At 45.4% G+C, this 20,513-nt stretch overlaps 1 long non-coding RNA gene across 1 annotated transcript in view; it reads right to left on the bottom strand.

The window, feature by feature from the left end:
- LOC132207935 (uncharacterized) overlaps nucleotides 1-14,398 on the bottom strand; it is a 37,909-nt gene extending 23,511 nt beyond the window's left edge. Inside the window, exons 1-2 of the long non-coding RNA XR_009444024.1 lie at nucleotides 14,283-14,398; nucleotides 9,759-9,871 (exon numbers count right to left, since the gene is read on the bottom strand). This is a non-coding gene — a long non-coding RNA (uncharacterized LOC132207935). The remainder of the gene's footprint in view (nucleotides 1-9,758; nucleotides 9,872-14,282) is intronic.
- Between the last annotated feature and the right edge of the window lie 6,115 nt (nucleotides 14,399-20,513).

Consider the following 20,513-nt stretch of genomic DNA (forward strand, 5'->3'; position numbering starts at 1 on the left):
CTTCGCCACTGCAACCCGTTACCCTCAGTCACAGCATCCCGTTTCCACAGACACTGCATCTCCTTTCCCAAAGTCACTGCATCCCATCTCCACGGTCACTTGCACCCATTTCATTCAATCACTGCCTCCCATTTCCATCACTCACTGCATCCCATTTCCCTCAGTCACTGCATCCCATTTCCCTCAGTCACTGCATCCCATTTCCCTCAGTCACTGCATACCATTTCCCTCAGTCACTGCGTACCATTTCCCTCAGTCACTGCGTACCATTTGCATCAGACACTGCATTCAATCTCCATCAGTCACTGCACCTCACTTCACTCATTCACTGCATCCCACTTCACACAGTCATTGCAGCTCATTTCACTCAGTCACTGCATCCCATTTCACTCAGTCACTGCATCCCATTTCACACAGTCACTGTATCCCATTTCACACAGTCACAGCATCACATTTCACACAGTCACAGCATCACATTTCACACAGTCACAGCATCACATTTCACACAGTCACTTCATCTCGTTTCCCACAGTCACTGCATCCCATTTCCCACAGTCACTGCATCCCATTTCACGCAGACACTGCATCCCATTTCACGCAGACACTGCATCCCATTTCACGCAGTCACTGCATCACATTTCACGCAGTCACTGCATCACATTTCACGCAGTCACTGCATCACACTACACGCAGTCACGGCATCACATTTCACGCAGTCACGGCATCACATTTCACTCTGTCACTGCATCACATTTCACTCTGTCACTGCATCCCATTTCACACAGTCACTGCATCCCGTTTCTCATCTGACGCTTCATTCAAGTTCCGTCAGGAACTGCATCCCATTTCACTCAGCCACTGCATCCCATTTCACTCAGCCACTACATCCCATTTCACTCAGCCACTGCATCCCACATCACTCAGCCACTGCATCCCACATCACTCAGCCACGGCATCCCATTTCACTCAATCACTGCCTCCCATTTTCCTCAGTCACTGCAACCCATTTCCCACAGTCACTGCGTCTCCTTTCCCTCAGTCACCGCATCCCATTTCCCTCAGTCACTGAATCCCATTTAACTGAGACAGTGAATCTCATTGAACTGAGACGGTGCATCCCATTACCCTCAGTCACAGCATTCCATTTCCCACAGTCACTTCATCTCCTTTCCCTCAGTCAATGCATCTCATTTCCCTCAGTCAATGCATCTCATTTCCCTCAGTCAATGCATCTCATTTCCCTCAGTCAATGCATCTCATTTCCCTCAGTCAATGCGTCTCATTTCCCTCAGTCACTGCATTCCATTTCACTCAGCCACTGCATCCCATTTCACTCAGCCACTGCATCCCATTTCCCTCAGTCACTGCATCCCATTTCCCTCAGTCACTGCATCCCATTTCACTCAGTCACTGCATCCCATTTCACTCAGTCACTGCATCACATTTCACTCAGTGACTGCATCCCATTTCACTCAATCACTGCCTCCCATTTTCCTCAGTCACTGCAACCCATTTCCCACAGTCACTGCGTCTCCTTTCCCTCAGTCACAGCATCCCATTTCCCTCAGTCACTGCATCCCATTTCACTCAGCCACTGCATCCCATTTCAATCAGCCACTGCTTCCCATTTCACTCAGCCACTGCATCCCATTTCACTCAGTCACAGCATTCCATTTCACTCAGTCACTACATGCTATTTAACGGAGACAGTGAATCCTATTCAACTGAGACAGTGCATCCTATTTCACTCAGTCACTGCGTCCCATTACCCTCAGTCACTGCATCCCATTTCACTCAGGCACTACCTCCTAAATTCAGTCAGTCACTACCTCCCATTTCACTCAGTCACTGCATCACATTTCACTCAATCACTGCATCCCATTTCCCTCAGTCATTGCATCCCATTTCACTCAGTCACAGCAGCCCCTTTCACTCAGTCACTGCATCCCATTTCACTCAGTGACTGCATCCCATTTCCCTCAGTCACTGCCTCCCTTTTCCCAGTGTCACTGCAATCCTTTCCTGCAGTCACTGCAACCCATTTCCCACAGTCACTGCATCGCATTTCACTCAGTCACTGCATCCCATTTAACTGAGACAGTGAATCTCATTGAACTGAGACAGTGCATCCCATTTCCCTCAGTCACAGCATCTCCTTTAACTCAGTCACAAAATCTCCTTTCACTCATTCACAGCTTCCCATTTCACTCATTCACAGATTCCCATTTCACTCAGTCACTGCAACCCATTTCCCTCAGTCACTGCAACCCATTTCACAGAGTCACTGCAACCCATGTCACTCAGTCACTGCAGCCCATTTCACTCATTGACAGCTTCCCATTTCACTCATTCACAGCTTCCCATTTCACTCAGTCACTGCATCCCATTTCCCTCAGTCACTGCATCCCATTTCCTTCATTGACTGCATCCCATTTCCCTCAGTCACTGCATCCCATTTCTCTCAGCCAGTGCATCCCATTTCACTCAGTGACTGCATCACATTTCACTCACCCAGTGCATCCAATTTCCCTACATCAGTGCATCTCATTTCCCTCAGTCACTGCATCTCATTTCATTCAGTCACTGCATCCCATTTCCATCAGTCACGGCATCCCATTTCCATCAGTCACGGCATCCCATTTCAATCATTCACAGCTTCCCATTTCACTCAGTCACTGCATGCCATTTCCCACAGTGACGGCATCTCCTTTCCATCAGTCAACGCATCACATTTCACTCAGTCACTGCATCCCATTTCATTCAGTCACTGCGTCCATTTCCCCACAGTCTCCGCATCACATTTCACAGAGACACGGCGTCCCATTTCACTTAGCCGCCTCAACCCATTACCCTCAGTCACAGCATCCCGTTTCCACAGTCACTGCATCTCCTTTCCCCAAGTCACTGCATCCCATCTCCACGGTCACTTGCACCCATTTCATTCAATCACTGCCTCCCATTTCCATCACTCACTGCATCCCATTTCCCTCAGTCACTGCATCCCATTTCCCTCAGTAACTGCATCCCATTTCCTTCAGTAACTGCATCACATTTCCCACAGTCACTGCATCCCATTTCCCTCAGTCAGTGCATTCCATTTCCCTAAGTCAGTGCATCCCATTTCCCTCAGTCAGTGCATCCCATTTCCCTCAGTCAGTGCATCCCATTTCCCTCAGTCACTGCATCCCATTTCACTCAGTCAGTGCATCCCATTTGCATCAGACACTGCATTCAATCTCCATCAGTCACTGCACCTCACTTCACTCATTCACTGCATCCCATTCCCCTCAGTCGCTGCATCCCATTCCCCTCAGTCGCTGCATCCCATTCCCAACAGTCCCTGCAGCCCATTTAACGGTCACTGCATCCCATTTCACTCAGTCACTGCATCCCAGGACACTCAGTCACTGCATCCCAGGACACTCAGTCACTGCATCCCAGGACACTCAGTCACTGCATCCCCGTTCACTCAGTCACTGCATCCCAGTTCACTCAGTCACTGTATCCCATTTCACTCAGTCACTGCGTCCCAGTTCACACAGTCGCTGCATCCCATTCCCCTCAGTCACTGCATCTCCTTTCCCTCAGTCACTGCATCCCATTTCACAGAGTCACAGCACCCCATTTCACTCAGTCACTGCAGCCCATTTCACTCATTCACAGCTTCCCATTTCACTCATTCACAGCATGCCATTTCCAACAGTGTCGGCATCTCCTTTCCATCAGTCAACGCATCACATTTCACTCAGTCACTGCATCCCATTTCATTCAGTCACTGCATCCATTTCCCCACAGTCTCCGCATCACATTTCACAGAGACACGGCGTCCCATTTCACTTCGCCACTGCAACCCGTTACCCTCAGTCACAGCATCCCGTTTCCACAGTCACTGCATCTCCTTTCCCCAAGTCACTGCATCCCATCTCCACGGTCACTTGCACCCATTTCATTCAATCACTGCCTCCCATTTCCATCACTCACTGCATCCCATTTCCAAAAGTCACTGCATCCTATTTCCCTCAGTAACTGCATCCCATTTCCCTCAGTCACTGCATCCCATTTCCCTCAGTCAGTGCATCCCATTTCCCTCAGTCAGTGCATCCCATTTCCCTCAGTCAGTGCATCCCATTTCACTCAGTCAGTGCATCCCATTTGCATCAGACACTGCATTCAATCTCCATCAGTCACTGCATCTCACTTCACTCATTCACTGCATCCCATTTCCCACAGTCACTGCATCCCACTTCACACAGTCACTGCATCCCATTTCACTCAGTCACTGGCTCCCTTTTCCCAGTGTCACTGCAATCCTTTCCTGCAGTCACTGCAACCCATTTCCCACAGTCTCTGCATCGCATTTCACTCAGTCACTGCATCCCATTTAACTGAGACAGTGAATCTCATTGAACTGAGACAGTGCATCCCATTTCCCTCAGTCACAGCATCTCCTTTAACTCAGTCACAAAATCCCCTTTCACTCATTCACAGCTTCCCATTTCACTCATTCACAGATTCCCATTTCACTCAGTCACTGCAACCCATTTCCCTCAGTCACTGCAACCCATTTCACAGAGTCACTGCACCCATGTCACTCAGTCACTGCAGCCCATTTCACTCATTCACAGCTTCCCATTTCACTCATTCACAGCTTCCCATTTCCCTCAGTCACTGCATCCCATTTCCTTCAGTGACTGCATCCCATTTCCCTCAGTCACTGCATCCCATTTCTCTCAGCCAGTGCATCCCATTTCACTCAGTGACTGCATCACATTTCACTCACCCAGTGCATCCAATTTCCCTACATCAGTGCATCTCATTTCCCTCAGTCACTGCATCTCATTTCATTCAGTCACTGCATCCCATTTCCATCAGTCACGGCATCCCATTTCCATCAGTCACGGCATCCCATTTCACTCATTCACAGCTTCCCATTTCACTCAGTCACTGCATGCCATTTCCCACAGTGACGGCATCTCCTTTCCATCAGTCAACGCATCACATTTCACTCAGTCACTGCATCCCATTTCATTCAGTCACTGCATCCATTTCCCCACAGTCTCCGCATCACATTTCACAGAGACACGGCGTCCCATTTCACTTAGCCGCCTCAACCCGTTACCCTCAGTCACAGCATCCCGTTTCCACAGTCACTGCATCTCCTTTCCCCAAGTCACTGCATCCCATCTCCACGGTCACTTGCACCCATTTCATTCAATCACTGCCTCCCATTTCCATCACTCACTGCATCCCATTTCCAAAAGTCACTGCATCCCATTTCCCTCAGTAACTGCATCCCATTTCCCACAGTCACTGCATCCCATTTCCCTCAGTCAGTGCATTCCATTTCCCTAAGTCAGTGCATCCCATTTCCCTCAGTCAGTGCATCCCATTTCCCTCAGTCAGTGCATCCCATTTGCATCAGACACTGCATTCAATCTCCATCAGTCACTGCACCTCACTTCACTCATTCACTGCATCCCATTCCCCTCAGTCGCTGCATCCCATTCCCCTCAGTCGCTGCATCCCATTCCCCTCAGTCACTGCATCCCATTTCCAACAGTCCCTGCAGCCCATTTAACGGTCACTGCATCCCATTTCACTCAGTCACTGCATCCCAGGACACTCAGTCACTGCATCCCCGTTCACTCAGTCACTGCATCCCAGTTCACTCAGTCACTGTATCCCATTTCACTCAGTCACTGCGTCCCAGTTCACACAGTCGCTGCATCCCATTCCCCTCAGTCACTGCATCTCCTTTCCCTCAGTCACTGCATCCCATTTCACAGAGTCACAGCACCCCATTTCACTCAGTCACTGCAGCCCATTTCAATCATTCACAGCTTCCCATTTCACTCATTCACTGCATCCCATTTCACTCAGTCACTGCATCCCATTTCCCTCAGTCAGTGGATCCCATTTCCCTCAGTCGGTGGATCCCATTTCCCTCAGTCAGTGGATCCCATTTCACTCAGTCAGTGCATCCCATTTCAGTCAGTCAGTGCATCCCATTTCAGTCAGTCACTGCATTCCAGTTCACTCAGTCACTGCATCCCATTCCCCTCAAGTCACTGCATCCCATTCCCCTCAGTCACTGCATCCCATTCCCATCAGTCACTGCATCCCATTTCACTCATCACTGCATCCCAGTTCACTCAGTCGCTGCATCCCATTCCCCTCAGTCACTGCATCCCATTCCCCTCAGTCAGTGCATCCCATTTACAACAGACCCTGCAGCCCATTTAGCAGTCACTGCATCCCATTTCACTCAGTCACTGCATCCCAGGACACTCAGTCACTGCATCCCCGTTCACTCAGTCACAGCATCCCAGTTCAGTCAGTCACTGCATCCCAGTTCAGTCAGTCACTGCATCCCAGTTCACTCAGTCACTGCATCCCATTTCACACAGTCACTGCATCCCAGTTCACTCAGTCGCTGCATCCCATTCCCCTCAGTCACTGCATCTCCTTTCCCTCAGTCACTGCATCCCATTTCCCTCAGTCACTGCATCCCATTCCCATCAGTCACTGCATCCCATTTCACTCATCACTGCATCCCAGTTCACTCAGTCGCTGCATCCCATTCCCCTCAGTCACTGCATCCCATTCCCCTCAGTCAGTGCATCCCATTTCCAACAGACCCTGCAGCCCATTTAGCAGTCACTGCATCCCAGGACACTCAGTCACTGCATCCCAGGACACTCAGTCACTGCATCCCCGTTCACTCAGTCACAGCATCCCAGTTCACTCAGTCACTGCATCCCAGTTCAGTCAGTCACTGCATCCCAGTTCACTCAGTCACTGCATCCCATTTCACACAGTCACTGCATCCCAGTTCACTCAGTTGCTGCATCCCATTCCCCTCAGTCACTGCATCTCCTTTCCCTCAGTCACTGCATCCCATTTCCATCAGTCACTGCACCCCATTTCACTCAGTCATTGCAGCCCATTTCACTCATTCACAGCTTCCCATTTCACTCATTCACAGCTCCCCATTTCACTCAGTCACTGCATGCCATTTCCCACAGTGACGGCATCTCCTTTCCATCAGTCAACGCATCACATTTTACTCAGTCACTGCATCCCATTTCATTCAGTCACTGCATCCATTTCCCCACAGTCTCCGCATCACATTTCACAGAGACACGGCGTCCCATTTCACTTCGCCGCCTCAACCCGTTACCCTCAGTCACAGCATCCCGTTTCCAAAGTCACTGCATCTCCTTTCCCCAAGTCACTGCATGCCATCTCCACGGTCACTTGCACCCATTTAATTCAATCACTGCCTCCCATTTCCATCACTCACTGCATCCCATTTCCAAAATGGACTGCATCCTATTTCCCTCAGTAACTGCATCTCATTTCCCTCAGGCACTGCATCCCACTTCACACAGTCATTGCAGCTCATTTCACTCAGTCACTGCATCCCATTTCACTCAGTCACTGCATCCCATTTGCATCAGACACTGCATTCAATTTCCATCAGTCACTGGAACTCCCTTCACTCATTCACTGCATCCCATTTCCCACAGTCACTGCATCCCATTTCACTCTGCCACTGCATCACATTTCACTCAGTCACTGCATCACATTTCACTCAGTCACTGCATCACATTTCACTCAGTCACTGCATCTCCTTTCCATCAGTCACTTCATCTCACTTCACTCATTCACTGCATCCTATTTCACCCAGTCACTGCATCCCATTTCACACAGTCACTGCATCCCGTTTCTCATCTGATGCTGCATTCAATTTCCGTCAGGTACTGCATCCCATTTCCTCAGTCACTGCATCCCATTTCCCTCAGTCACTGCGTCCCATTTCACTCAGTCACTGCATCCCATTTCCCTCAGTCACTGTATCCCATTTCTCTCAGTCACTACATCCCATTTCCCACCGTCATTGCATCCAATTTCACTCTCTCACTGCATTCAATTTCCATCTGTCACTGCATCCCATTACCCTCAGCCACTGCATCCCATTTATCTCAGTCACGGCATCCCATTTCACTCAGTCACTGCATCCCATTTACCTCAGTCACTGCATCCCATTTATCTCAGTCACTGCATCCCATTTCACTGAGTCACTACATCCCGTTTCACTGAGTCACTGAATCGCATTTGTTGTTGCCACTTGAATGCAATGGTCATGAATCTCCTCCAATGGCTGGTCATGTATTTCCAATGCAAAATTTTACCAAGTTTTGATTTTCAATTTTGATTACCTGTGTCTCCTCTAATCTATAAGATGCTGCAATAAACTCAAATTTTATAAATCATAATTCAACCACCATTACCTACAGAGTTAATTTCATCAAACAGATCCAATTAGAATTGTCACATTCCCAAATCCTGATTCAAGTTTTTCTAATTATGGGCCACGTGGTTCAGAAAAAAGACACTTAGAATCAGAGAGATGTACAGTAGGGAAACAGATCCTTTGGCCCAATTTGTCTATGTTGACCGGATATCCTAAATTAATTTAGTCCCATTTGCCAGCATTTGGCCCATATTCCTCTCAACCCATCCTATTATTATACCCATCCACATGCCTTTTAAACGTACAAGCCTCCACCACTTCCTCTGGCAGCTCATTCCATACATGCACCACTATGAAAAAAATCCGGTCCATTTTAAATCTTCCCTCTCTCATTTTCAACCTATTCTCTCCAGTTTTGGATTCCAGCAACCCGGGGAAAAGATCTTGGCTGTTCGCTCTATCCACGTCCCTCGTAATTGTACAAACTTCTATATGGTCAGCCCTGAACTCCAAAGTTCCAAGTAATCGCTGCCTGTTCAAGCCCACGGCATACCTTCAACCTCCGATGCTGGTAACATCCTTGTAGATCTTCTCTGAACCCTTTCAAGTTTACAACATACAACAATCCAGCGCAGAACAGGCCCTTCGGCCCTCAATGTTGCGCCGACATCCTTCCTCTCGCAAGGAGACCAAAAGCGATTGCAGTATTCCAAAAGCAGCCGAACCAACATCCTATATGGCTGCTAAGTGATCTCCTAACTCCTATTCTAAATGCACTGACCGATAAAGGCGAGCACACCAAATGTCTCCTCAATATCCTTTTTACCGGTGGCTGTACTTTGATGGAACTACGAAACTGCACTCCAGCGTCTCTTTATTAAGCAACACTCCCCACAACCTTCAGTGTATACATGCTGCCCTGATTTGCCTTTCCAAAATGTAGCACCTCACATTTGTCTAATTTCAACTCCATCTGCCACTCCTCAGTTTATTGGCCCTTGTCAATGTCCCATTGCATTCTGAGGTGACCTCCTTGGCTGGCTACTACACCTTCAATCATTGGGCAACTTACTAACCACACCTATTTTCATATCCAAATCATTGCATCACTTCAACTCCCCCTCCCATTCCCTGGACGACATGTCCATCCTGGGCCTCTTCCAGTGTCACAATCACACCACCCAGAAACTAGAGGAGCAGCACCTCATATTCCGCCTCGGGAGCTTCCAACTCAATGGCCTCAATATGGACTTTGCCACCCTCAAAATCTCCCCACCCGCCAGCCTCATCCCAAGACTAGTTCCTCCACTCATCCCCACCTCCATGACCTGTCCGCCTTCTCTCCCACCTATCCACTCCTCCCACCTCACTGACCAACTCCCACCACTGCTTGGAATTATTCTTCTTTTCACACTTCATCAGCTCGATGTTATTTCTAAAATCTATTTTCCAATTTTGGAAAAAGTGAGATAAAGAGAAGTAAAAGAAGTTACATTCTTACCACTCGTGAAATCTCTGAATATTCTTCTGTTGAAAGGCCGCCAAGGAACAATGCAATTCTCTTGTCACAAACGCTGTGAGGGAGACATCTTTTTCGGTTCCACTAACTCCACCCTAAGGAAGACAAACCCACGTAACATATCTAGTGACTTAAAGCATACTCTATTGTTGCCCAAGGTGGAGAGCTGGATGAACACAGCAGGCCAAGCAGCATCAGAGGAGCAAGAAAGCTGATGTTTCGGGACGAGACCCTACTTCAGAAAATTGGCGCTGGAGAATCTGAGATAACAAGGTGTAGAGCTGGATGATACTGCTTGACCTGCTGTGTTCATCCAGCTTTACACCTTCTTATCTCAGATTCTCCAGCATCTGCAGTTCCTACTACCTCTATTGTTGCCCTTTCACTTTACTGAACTAATATGAGCCAGTAATTTTATTTAGGCCCGTGTAATCTTACAGTTATTGGCCTGTACAAAATTCTGAATTAATTTTGATCGACTGACGGGAGGAGAGATTAATTTTATAGAAATTTTTGTTTTCTACCAATTTGCAGAGGGCATCGTGGGCGATTGAAGGACAGTGTTATTATCCTCCAGGTCTGCGGACTGCATCATTACCAACTTGCCCATTTGCATATACATACAGTATTCATGATGTACCAATGAAACATAATAAACCAATACTGCGTACTAAAAACAACCCTCACATATCAATGGAAATTTAAATATTTATCATAGAGTTTGAAGGATTGAATTCAATGATAAAAAGCAAAAACCAGTGAAGATGAGTGCAGTTGGTCAGCACTTTTGCCACTAAGTGGAGGTTGGCAGTTTGAGGCCACCCAGGAACAAGCAAGCTCTGTCTAACTCCAAGGGCAGCACGGTGGCTCAGTGGTTAGCACTGCTGACTCACAGCGCCAGGGACCCAGGTTCGATCCCACCGTTGCGTGATTTTCTGTGCAGAGTTTGTACATTCTGCCCATGCCTGCATGGGTTCCTGCTGGGTGCTCTGGTTTCCTCCCACTGTCCAAAGATGTGCAGGCTAGTTGTATGGGCCATGCCAAACTTGCCCATTGTGTTTCGGGATGTGTCGATTAGGTGTGTTAGTCATGGGAAATGTAGGGTTACTGAGGAAAGGGTCGGGGAATGAGTCAGGGTGAGATGCTCTTTGGAGGGTGGCTGTGGACTTGTTGGGTCAAAAGGGGCTTGTTTCCACACTGTAGGGTTTCTCTGATATGGAAGTGTCTTTTGAAGTGGGCATTCATGGGTATGCTGTAGCAGAGACCTTGTAATACTACACAACAAATATTTGGAAGTAGACTGTCAATTCAGACAGAGCATCAAAAAAGGTCATGGAAGTTGTCACCGATATAAAGCAGGATTGATGAAAATCCAGCAGGAAATGGTGTCAAAAGGCACAGTATCTTTTATTCACCTCCAGTTATTTTGTCCAAGGCACTGGATGCTGGCAGGATTGAAACATTTAAGAAATGCTTCACAAATCACATGTAAGGACCTGCACATCTTTGAACAATGGGAGGAAACTGCAGCACCTGGCAGAAGCCCCTCGCAGACGCGGGGAGGACATGTCAATTCCACACAGATAGTTACCCAAGACTGGAATCTCAATTGGCTCCCCAGTGCATGAGCAGCTCTAACCACTGAGCAACTACCTTGCCCAGAAGGGCTTTTATAAGCGCATACATTATTTCCATTAAGACAGATCCAATCCTCTATGTCCAATCAAAATAACATATCGTAGATATCACGACAACAATCATAAATGATTTTGAATAAGTAAATCAAAAAAATAGAAATTGTTTCCAAGCCTAAATACTAGATATGGTGCAGTTAAGATGAATAGCGCAACAACAAAAAGGCCATATTTTATGTGACCATTGGTAACACTTGAAAACTTGCAACAATATAGTCACCAGTAGAGATCTGGAGTGGTTTGATGATGCACTCCTTCATACACTGGAATGAAACTCCAAAGATCACAAATTCTCCTTCAATACCGTGTTATAACAGTCACTGCATCAACCTGTGTTTATGGGCCTGACTGGAAGCCCACACAACACGCACAAACAAAAATATAATCTAAGGTGATAGGAGAAATAAATGTATGTATGCAACGTCTTTGAAAAGCAATCATTTCTAGCGGATGCAAGCCCATAAGGAATCTCGTTTCGCAGATTATATTCATTTGCACTGCAGTTCACGCCAGTCAGAATCAGTTTTCGTTTCATGACAGGTAACTAAAATGTCTAAAACAATGAACTTTGTTTGATCAGAAGATTTTAAGTAAGGACTATGTCTTGTGTGAGCTGACGGCATTAGGGGATGGAGAAGGTACACTCACTGCTGGCATCTTGACACCATTGAATGAGCAAGCGTGGACGCAAAGGTTGTAACAGGTAACAATTGTACAGGCAATATCTTTTGAGCTCCTTCCGAGCAGGCCTGTAATACTCTAAAGCTGTGCTAGACCCTCACTTACTCCACCTTACGTACGCTGCCTTTTTCTTTTCGACAAGAAGCACCTCTGCACCCGTCATCCAAGGCTCCTTAATCTTACCCCTTCTTACCTGTCTCAGAGGAACAAATTCATACATCACTCGCAACAACTGCTCCTTGAACAGCTCCACATGTCTGCTGCGCCCTTTCTGTGGAACAATTGCTCCCAATCTGTACTTCCCAACTCCTGTCTGATAGCATCATAGTTTCCTTTTCCCCAGTTAAATATCTTCCCCTGGTAACTGCTCCTTTCCCTTTCCATGGCTATGGTAAATGTGAGGCTGTTGTAGTCACTGTCGCCAAAGTGCTCTCCCACCACGATATCTGACACCTGTCCTGGCTCATTGCCGAGCACCAAATCCAAAATGGCCTCCCGCCTCGTCGGCCTGTCCACATACTGAGTAAGGAAACCCTCCTGAACACACCTGACAAAAACGGCACCATCCAAACCATCTGCACTCAGGAGGTTTCAATCTATATTGGAAAAGTTGAAGTCACCCTGAACAACAACCCTGCTATGTTTGCACTTTTCAACTATCTGCCGGCCAATGAGTTCTTTGATCTCTCAACTGCTATTTGGTGGCCGTAGAAAACCCCCAGTGAGGTGACTGCTGCCTTGCTGTTCCGAACTTCCACCCATACTGACTCAGTCGACAAACCTTCCTTGGCAACCTCAGCCCATACCACCTCGGTAGACGAGTCCTCAAAGGTTCTTTCAGCCGCCGTTATACTGTCCTTGACCAACAAAGCCACACCTCCCCATCTTTTACCACCTTCCCAGACCTTAATCAAAGATCTAAACCCTGGAACCTGCAACATCCATTCCTGACTCTGCTCTATCCATGTCTCCGAAATGGCCACAACATCGAAGTCCCAGGTACCTATCCAAGCTGCAACCTCACCTAACTTATTCCGGATACTCCCGGCATTAAAGTCGTCACACTTCAATCATGCTTGCTGTCTGCCAGCACACTCCTGTGACAGTGAGGTCCTGACCATGTCCTCCCTACGCTCATCCTCCTGTGTACTAGGACTACACCTCAGTTTCCCATCCCCCTTCTGAGCTCGTTTAAATCCACCCGAATGGCACTAGCCAATTTCCCACCCAGGATATTCGTGCCCCTCTGGTTCAAGTGGAGACCGTCCTGTTTGTCCAGGTCCCACCTTCCCCAGAATGAGCCCCAATTGTCCATGTACCTGAAGCCCTCCCACCTGCACCATCCCTGCAGCCACGTCTTCAGCTGAAATCTCTCCCTGTTCTTGGCCTCGCTATCACGTGGTACGGGTGACAAACAGAGATGGCCACGCTCTTTGTTCCAGCTCTCAGCTTCCACCCTAGCTCCCTCAAATCCTGCCTGGCATCCCTATCCCTCTTTCTACCTACGTCGCTGGTGCCTATGTGGACCACGACTTGGGGCTGGTCACCCTCTCCCCTCAGGACCCTAAACACACTATCCGAGACATCACGGACCCTGGCTCCTGGTCGGCAACACACCAATCGTCAGTCTCTTTCGTTCCCGGCAGATCTTCTATCAGTCCCTCCAACTATTGAGTCCCCAATGACTATCACTCTCTTCCTATCCCCGCTTCCCTTCTGTGCAAGAGGGACAGACTCTGTGCCAGAGACCTGCACCCTACTGCATGCCCCTGGTAAGTCGTCCCCCGGAACAGTATCCAAAACGGTATACTTGTTTTTCAGGGGAGCGACCGCAGGGGATTTCAGGGGAACGACCACAGGGGAAGGTTGGTCGAGCTACACTGGGTAAACGAACATTTTTGGCTGAAGAAACATGTGTTTCAATGTGAGCAAATGGAAGAAGCCATGGAGTCAAAGCTAAACATTTTGACAGTAAGACAACCATTCTTAAAAGCAGCAGACAGCATGAAAAAGAAATCAGCAGCTTTAATATCCGGTTAAAATTTGTGGAATATCAGATGGAATTTTCTTATTGACTCCATTGTGCAATCATATCGATCTAAAAATGTTAACTGCATTAATTAATACTAACCAGAAACGGACTTTGTAGTAAATGGTTTGATTATTTTCTGTATCTGGAACATCCCTTTTCCTTCTCCAACGAAGATCGTACCAACCTATGGTACCAAACTCTGAGTCAAATGGACGGGACTCGTAATCTTGAAGTTCCTCATCAAAACAGTCTAATTGTATGTTTCTGTGCAATAAAAGAGAAAGAATAAACATGTTTCCCACAATTTTGCTGATGTTTACGAACAGAATGCACAAATTCAACAAGTTTGAGCTGGCATGTCTGCTTCCTCCAGCCTGTTTAAACTGTTCCATTCAATGTGAAATTTGTCATAAGTTTTAGCACACAGGTCTACTTGATCTGTGCCACCACCTTCTATTAGTCATACATGCTTTCCCCACCTTCCTGTAATACATTCGTTGAAGTGTTCAATGAGTTTTTGATTTTAAATCTTATCGTCATATTCTTTTGATTCTCAAGCATCAATGAATCTGATGTCGCCGTCATTCAATGCAGTGCATAGCACGTCAAACAGGAGTCTTAGTCTTGCCATGAGCACTGAGGGAGTACGGGATCATAACTGTCTCATAGTTCAGAACGAAATTCTACATATAGGGCTATGTAGAGTCATGCAGTTAATTTTATTTGACATGCTATTTCTTTTCTTCACAAATATGCTGGATTTAAAGTGATCTTCACCCTCATTTAAAATGAATCCAATATCCAACCATGTGTAAAACAAGCAGATCCAAATTTTAATTGGAGTTTAGTGTTTCACAAATATATTACTTTCTTAAAAATTATATTTGAGTCAACATTATCATTTCATTCCCTGACAGCGGGTGAACTTACTTTTAAACTCCAATTTTCCTTCGGTATTAACGGAGAGGTGAGCCTTTTTGCAAGCACCGAAAGGCTGCACCAGTTTATGCTAAAACTTACGGAACTGTAAGTTTCACAAATATGTTCCTATTAAACACTAATTCCTATTGAAGCAGTATGAAGCTAAATTCATTCAACTGGACAGCAAAAATGGTCAAGATTTTAAAAGCAAGCAACTATTTTGAAGTCACTCTTTGAACTAAATTCCATCTTGGTGTGTGAGAGTCCACAGGTTCCTCACTCTCAAAGAACCATTCAAACTGTCATGCAATTACTGAAACACACAGACAAAAAACATGAATGTTAACAGTCACTGAGATTTTGAGAGTGATTTGGAATTCATATTCAATACCCGCTGGGGGAAATCTGTTCCAATCTGGATAGTACTCACTTATCACCATCCCACCTACCTTCCCCAGCACCTCCTCCCCCTCCACACTGTTTGTTTCTGAGCTCCCTTCCACCCTCCATTTCTGAGGAAGGGTCCTGACCCAAAACCTCACCTTTCTTGAGCCTCTGATGCTGCCTGCCCTGCTGTGTTCCTCCAGCTCCACAATGTGTTATCTCAGACACCAACATTGGCAGTTCTTACTATCCGGATAACTCATTCTCACCTTGTAACAAGTGATTTATACTCATTATCTTTTCAGATTACGCATGTACATGTATATACTTAAATATACATATTGCACTTTTATGCCTGAACCACTAACCTAGAGGATATTTTAAAATAGTCTCTTCATATCTGCATGAAAGAGAAATCATCAAGGTCAGAACTTTCATTTTAGGAATAACTCGAACATTCAAAGTGCTCACAGTCAGTGTCCCATTTACTTGACCAGTCAACTTGATGTGAAACTTTCTTCCAAGCGGAAGCTATAACAACAATTATATTTGAGAATCAAACTCTTCATTGCATCACCAATATTTCCTTGTCTGTTTGAAACATAAGATAATGAAATAATCATGGACAGATTGGCCAACAGTGTAATTTAATGCGTGTTACAACCATTGAAGTGATCTTTAAAAAGCTGTTGTCACACAACACACCACTTTTTGAGATGCAGTGATGAACATACTTCCTGAGACGTAAATAATATATGCCGAATTAATTCCAAAGAATACATTTACAATTAAAAAGAAGCTAAAAATCTCTTTACATTGTGATGCTTGTCAGATTGCTATTCGTCAATGGAAATCGTTCAGAACAGTTATTTATTCCCAGATGAAAAGGAAGTGTATACATTTCATTTTCAAATCTTATCCAAGAGAGAAAAAAAAAACGCCTTCATGAATGCATTGTCAAACAAGAAGACTCAGAAAAAAAGTCATTTGGCCCATTGAATTTCCTCCATCATTCGCTGAGATCATGGTTGATCTCATTACATTTATCACGACACAACATTTCCACCAAACCCACCTTACAGCTAATACATTCCGATCCAAGTCACATCCTGGTAAATCTCTGTTTCTGTGCCATGCCTTGTCTTTCTTAATATTTTTTCAGTCATCTACAAATTTAGCCACAGCACATGCACCTCTTTCCTCCAAGTCATTAATAAACAAGCACAAGAGCTGTGGTTCCTTCAGCGCGACCTCATTTCTTACTGACAAGCCAACCCTGGCATCTCTGTCCATTTGTATCGGAGATAATGGGAACTGCAGATGCTTCAGAATCCAAGATAACAAAGTGTGGAGCTGGATGAACACAGCAGGACGAACACACACAAGTAGAAGGGTCTCGGCACGAAACGTCAGCTTTTACGCTCCTGAGATGCTTCTTGGCCTGTTGTGCTCATCCAGCTCCACGCTTTGTTATCTCTGTCCACTTGCCTGTTCTTTCTATCGGACATGAATCATTGGATATTTCGTTCCCAACACTTATCCCCTAACAACCACCTCTCTGTGATACCCAGAGTGATGTATCTGTCAATTTCAATCTGCTCCACAAACTCATTCACTTTGTTTCATACACTCCCTGCAATTCAATACAAGATCTTCAGTCTGGCATTTACAGCCACCCTTCTTATCTGCTGCAGCTGAAGTGAGATTCCTGACCATTTCGATACTTTTTGTCCTATTACTTGCTCTGGAAACTTTGCTGAGCACTTACCAGCTTCTAACTCTTTCCACAATTTTCCATGCAACTGAGCTCACCCGCTCCACACTTTTTATTTTAACGCCCTACCCCAAGACCGAGCTCTGTATTTTGCCAGGATACTTGTCCCAAAATGATTCTCGTCGAGCCTATAACAACAGAACGACTCCCTCCTTCCCCATACCGATGCCAATGTCCCATGAATTCAAACACATTTCTGCCATGCCACCATTTGAACAATGCATTTGCATCTATAATGATGCTCACACCGTGCCAAATTGCTCAGATAATAATCCAGAGATTATTACCATTCTGGTTCTGCTTTCTCATTCAGCACCTCAGTGCTCATAATCCCTCAGCAGAACCTCTTTCCTCTTTCTTCCATATCAATGGTACCTGTGTGGACCACAAAAGCTGGATTTCTACTCCTCCCACTTCAAGTTCCTTTGTAGCCGAGATGGAATATCCTGAACCTGGGCACCAGGCAGGCAACACTACTTTCGAGACTCTCGATCCTAGTCACAACGAACAGTGTTCATTCCCCAAACTACACTACCTCTGATTATAACTACATTTCACTTTTTATCCCCTCCTGAATGTCCCCCCTGTACCACAGTGCTACAGTCAGTTTACTCATCTTCCCTATACCCTGCACTCTCATCCACACACGAAGAAAGAATCTCAAACCTGTTAGATAAGATCAAAGGCCAAGGTTCCTTCTGCACTACATCCTGGATCCTTCCACCTGCCCTGTTCTTTGTCACACTCTCACGTCTCTGGCCACTGACCGAGTTTCAGCTAGTTAATCTAAGGTGTGTGACTGCCTCCTGAAGCACAGCATTCCCTGGTAACTCTGCCCCACATGATTTGTTGATTGGTCGAAACTGAGATTCCAGTTCATCAACCCTGAGCTGGAGTATGGGGTCTGACCACTCCCCCGTCATGTAGGAATAAATCATCATCTGGCCTGGCATCTCCATTTCAATTACTTGGATCTTAATTTGATTTGAAAACATTCTGGTCTTTTAGTTTGTAGCCTGTAAATATTTCTCCGATTTACTTTCAATCTGAAAGCTACCGATAATAGATTCTTAAACCAGTAGCGATCACCAACCAATGAACCTGGTTCACCCTCTCGGTCCCTGATTCTGGCTTCAATTCACCCTGTCTCAACAAAAACTGCTTACGAACTATCAGGCAAAAAAAAGCAAGCAAATGGCACCTCTTACCCTCTGCGCTGACTTGCCACATTGCCACCAAGTTCCCCAAAATATATAGTCATTTGGTGCATTTCACTCGAGATGTGATCTCTCCTTCCAGAACATGCAAAGCATACTGAACCATCGCAATATACTACCTTCAAAACCTCAGCTCTCAGCTTATTACTTTTGAGTACATTCTCAAATGCTTTCTCCAAGTCCAAACACAACACATTTACTGGTTTTCCTCTACTAATTCTCCTTCCAAAACTTCCTCCAAAAACCAAAACAAATTAGCCAGACATAATTTCTCTTTCAGCAGGCTGTGGTGATTCTGTTTGATTAGATTCTGATTTTCCAAATGTCCTGCTATTATTTTCTTCACAGTTGATCACCACATATTTCCAACAATAGATGTTAGGCTGGTTCGGTTGTAGTTATCTTCTTTTTGCCTCTCTCCTTTTTAAATAGGAATGTCACATCAGCATTTTTCCAGCCCTCAGATGCTACTCTCGAATCTAAAACTTTTTGGGAAATTACAATCAATGCATACACCGACTCTGAAGCTCATTGTTCAGAATCTTAGAAAGTAAACCATCACGGCAAAGAGTCTAATCTGCTTTTACTCCATTAGATTGTCTACTGCAACTTCTCTCATGGTAGTGATGGTGTGGTAGTGATGTGTTTAATTCCTCCCTGTATTCTTTAGTAATAAGGGGATCCTTGAAGTATCTTCCGCTGTAAAGACTACCCTTTTCTCATTGTCGTTGTTCCTTGATTTAACAATTAACCTGGCCATCTCAGCCGAGCATATAATTAATGGCATTACCTCTAAAACCTTCTCTGCCAAAGTGTTCAATAGATTGCTACAACCTGAAAGAAGTAATTCTTCCCCTAAATTAATAGGCAACCAATTTGAAAATGTGGCCTCTGGTCGTAAAATCTTTCACAATGGGAGTAATCTCTACGGATATACACTATCAAGCCTCTTAAGCATCTTAAATGTTGAAAAAATAAGATTTGTTTCAATCTTATAAACTCCAATGAATGTCGTCCCAGCCCGCCCAGCTTTCCTAAGCATGGCAATCCCCTACGCCATTTCCGAAATCAACCCAGTCAACATTAGGTGTATGGCATCCGCGGCATTCGCTCTGTGGCCGTACATGATTTGTCAGTTACCATCTTGCTGCTACGACTCTACTTCTATGTACGATGCAGTCCTCTGTCCATCCTAACATACTACGCTTGAACACGTGGGCTCTTTTCTTTTGAGACACCTTATGAGCTGTACCTTATCAAATGCTTTGTTGAAATCTCAATGTACGACATCAACTGGTGGTCCTTCGTCAGTAATGTTTGTTTCCTTCTCAAAGCACTGTAGCAAGTTTGTCAAGTATTATTTCCCCTTTATGAAAGGATGTTAACTCTGTAGGATGTTATAGCACACTCAGTACCCTGTTATTTCATCTTTCATTGCCGGCATGAACATCTTCCCAGGTTGACCTAAATTGGCAATACTTGCTCACTATTTTATTGAAGTATCTTTGTAATAAAGGTGTTATGTTCACAATCTTTCAATCCTCTGAGAATTTTCCACAATCTAAGGATTCTTGGAAGATTATCATCAGTGCCTCCATTGTATCTGTAGCTGCATTGTTCAACATGAGAGGATACAACTCATCATACCCCCTGGATATTTTCTCTACTGATTGCAGTCATGTTTGGAATTCTGTGCAGTGACATTCACTTTTAACAGTTTGCTAAATACTACCAGGAACAGAAATTGTGATCCAGCTGCAACTAAGCTAAAGCTTTCAGCACAGAAGAAAGTCTTTGAATTCATTTTGACCCAAATAACTCCTGAAAAGGGCAATACAATTTGCCTCAGTCAATAAATGTTCTTTCTCCAACATCCTGAGATGCATTATCTGTATTTCTTCAAATTTACCACAGAATCTGTTTCAATCACCCTTTCAGCAATATGCATGACAACAATTCGGCATTCTTAGTCCCCCTGTAGCCTCCGTTGCACATGTGCATTGTTAGCTGATTATTTGTTTGTGTGCCTGCTTT

This window comes from Stegostoma tigrinum, unplaced genomic scaffold, assembly GCF_030684315.1.
Source record: "Stegostoma tigrinum isolate sSteTig4 unplaced genomic scaffold, sSteTig4.hap1 scaffold_215, whole genome shotgun sequence".
NCBI classification, from domain to species: Eukaryota; Metazoa; Chordata; class Chondrichthyes; order Orectolobiformes; family Stegostomatidae; genus Stegostoma; species Stegostoma tigrinum.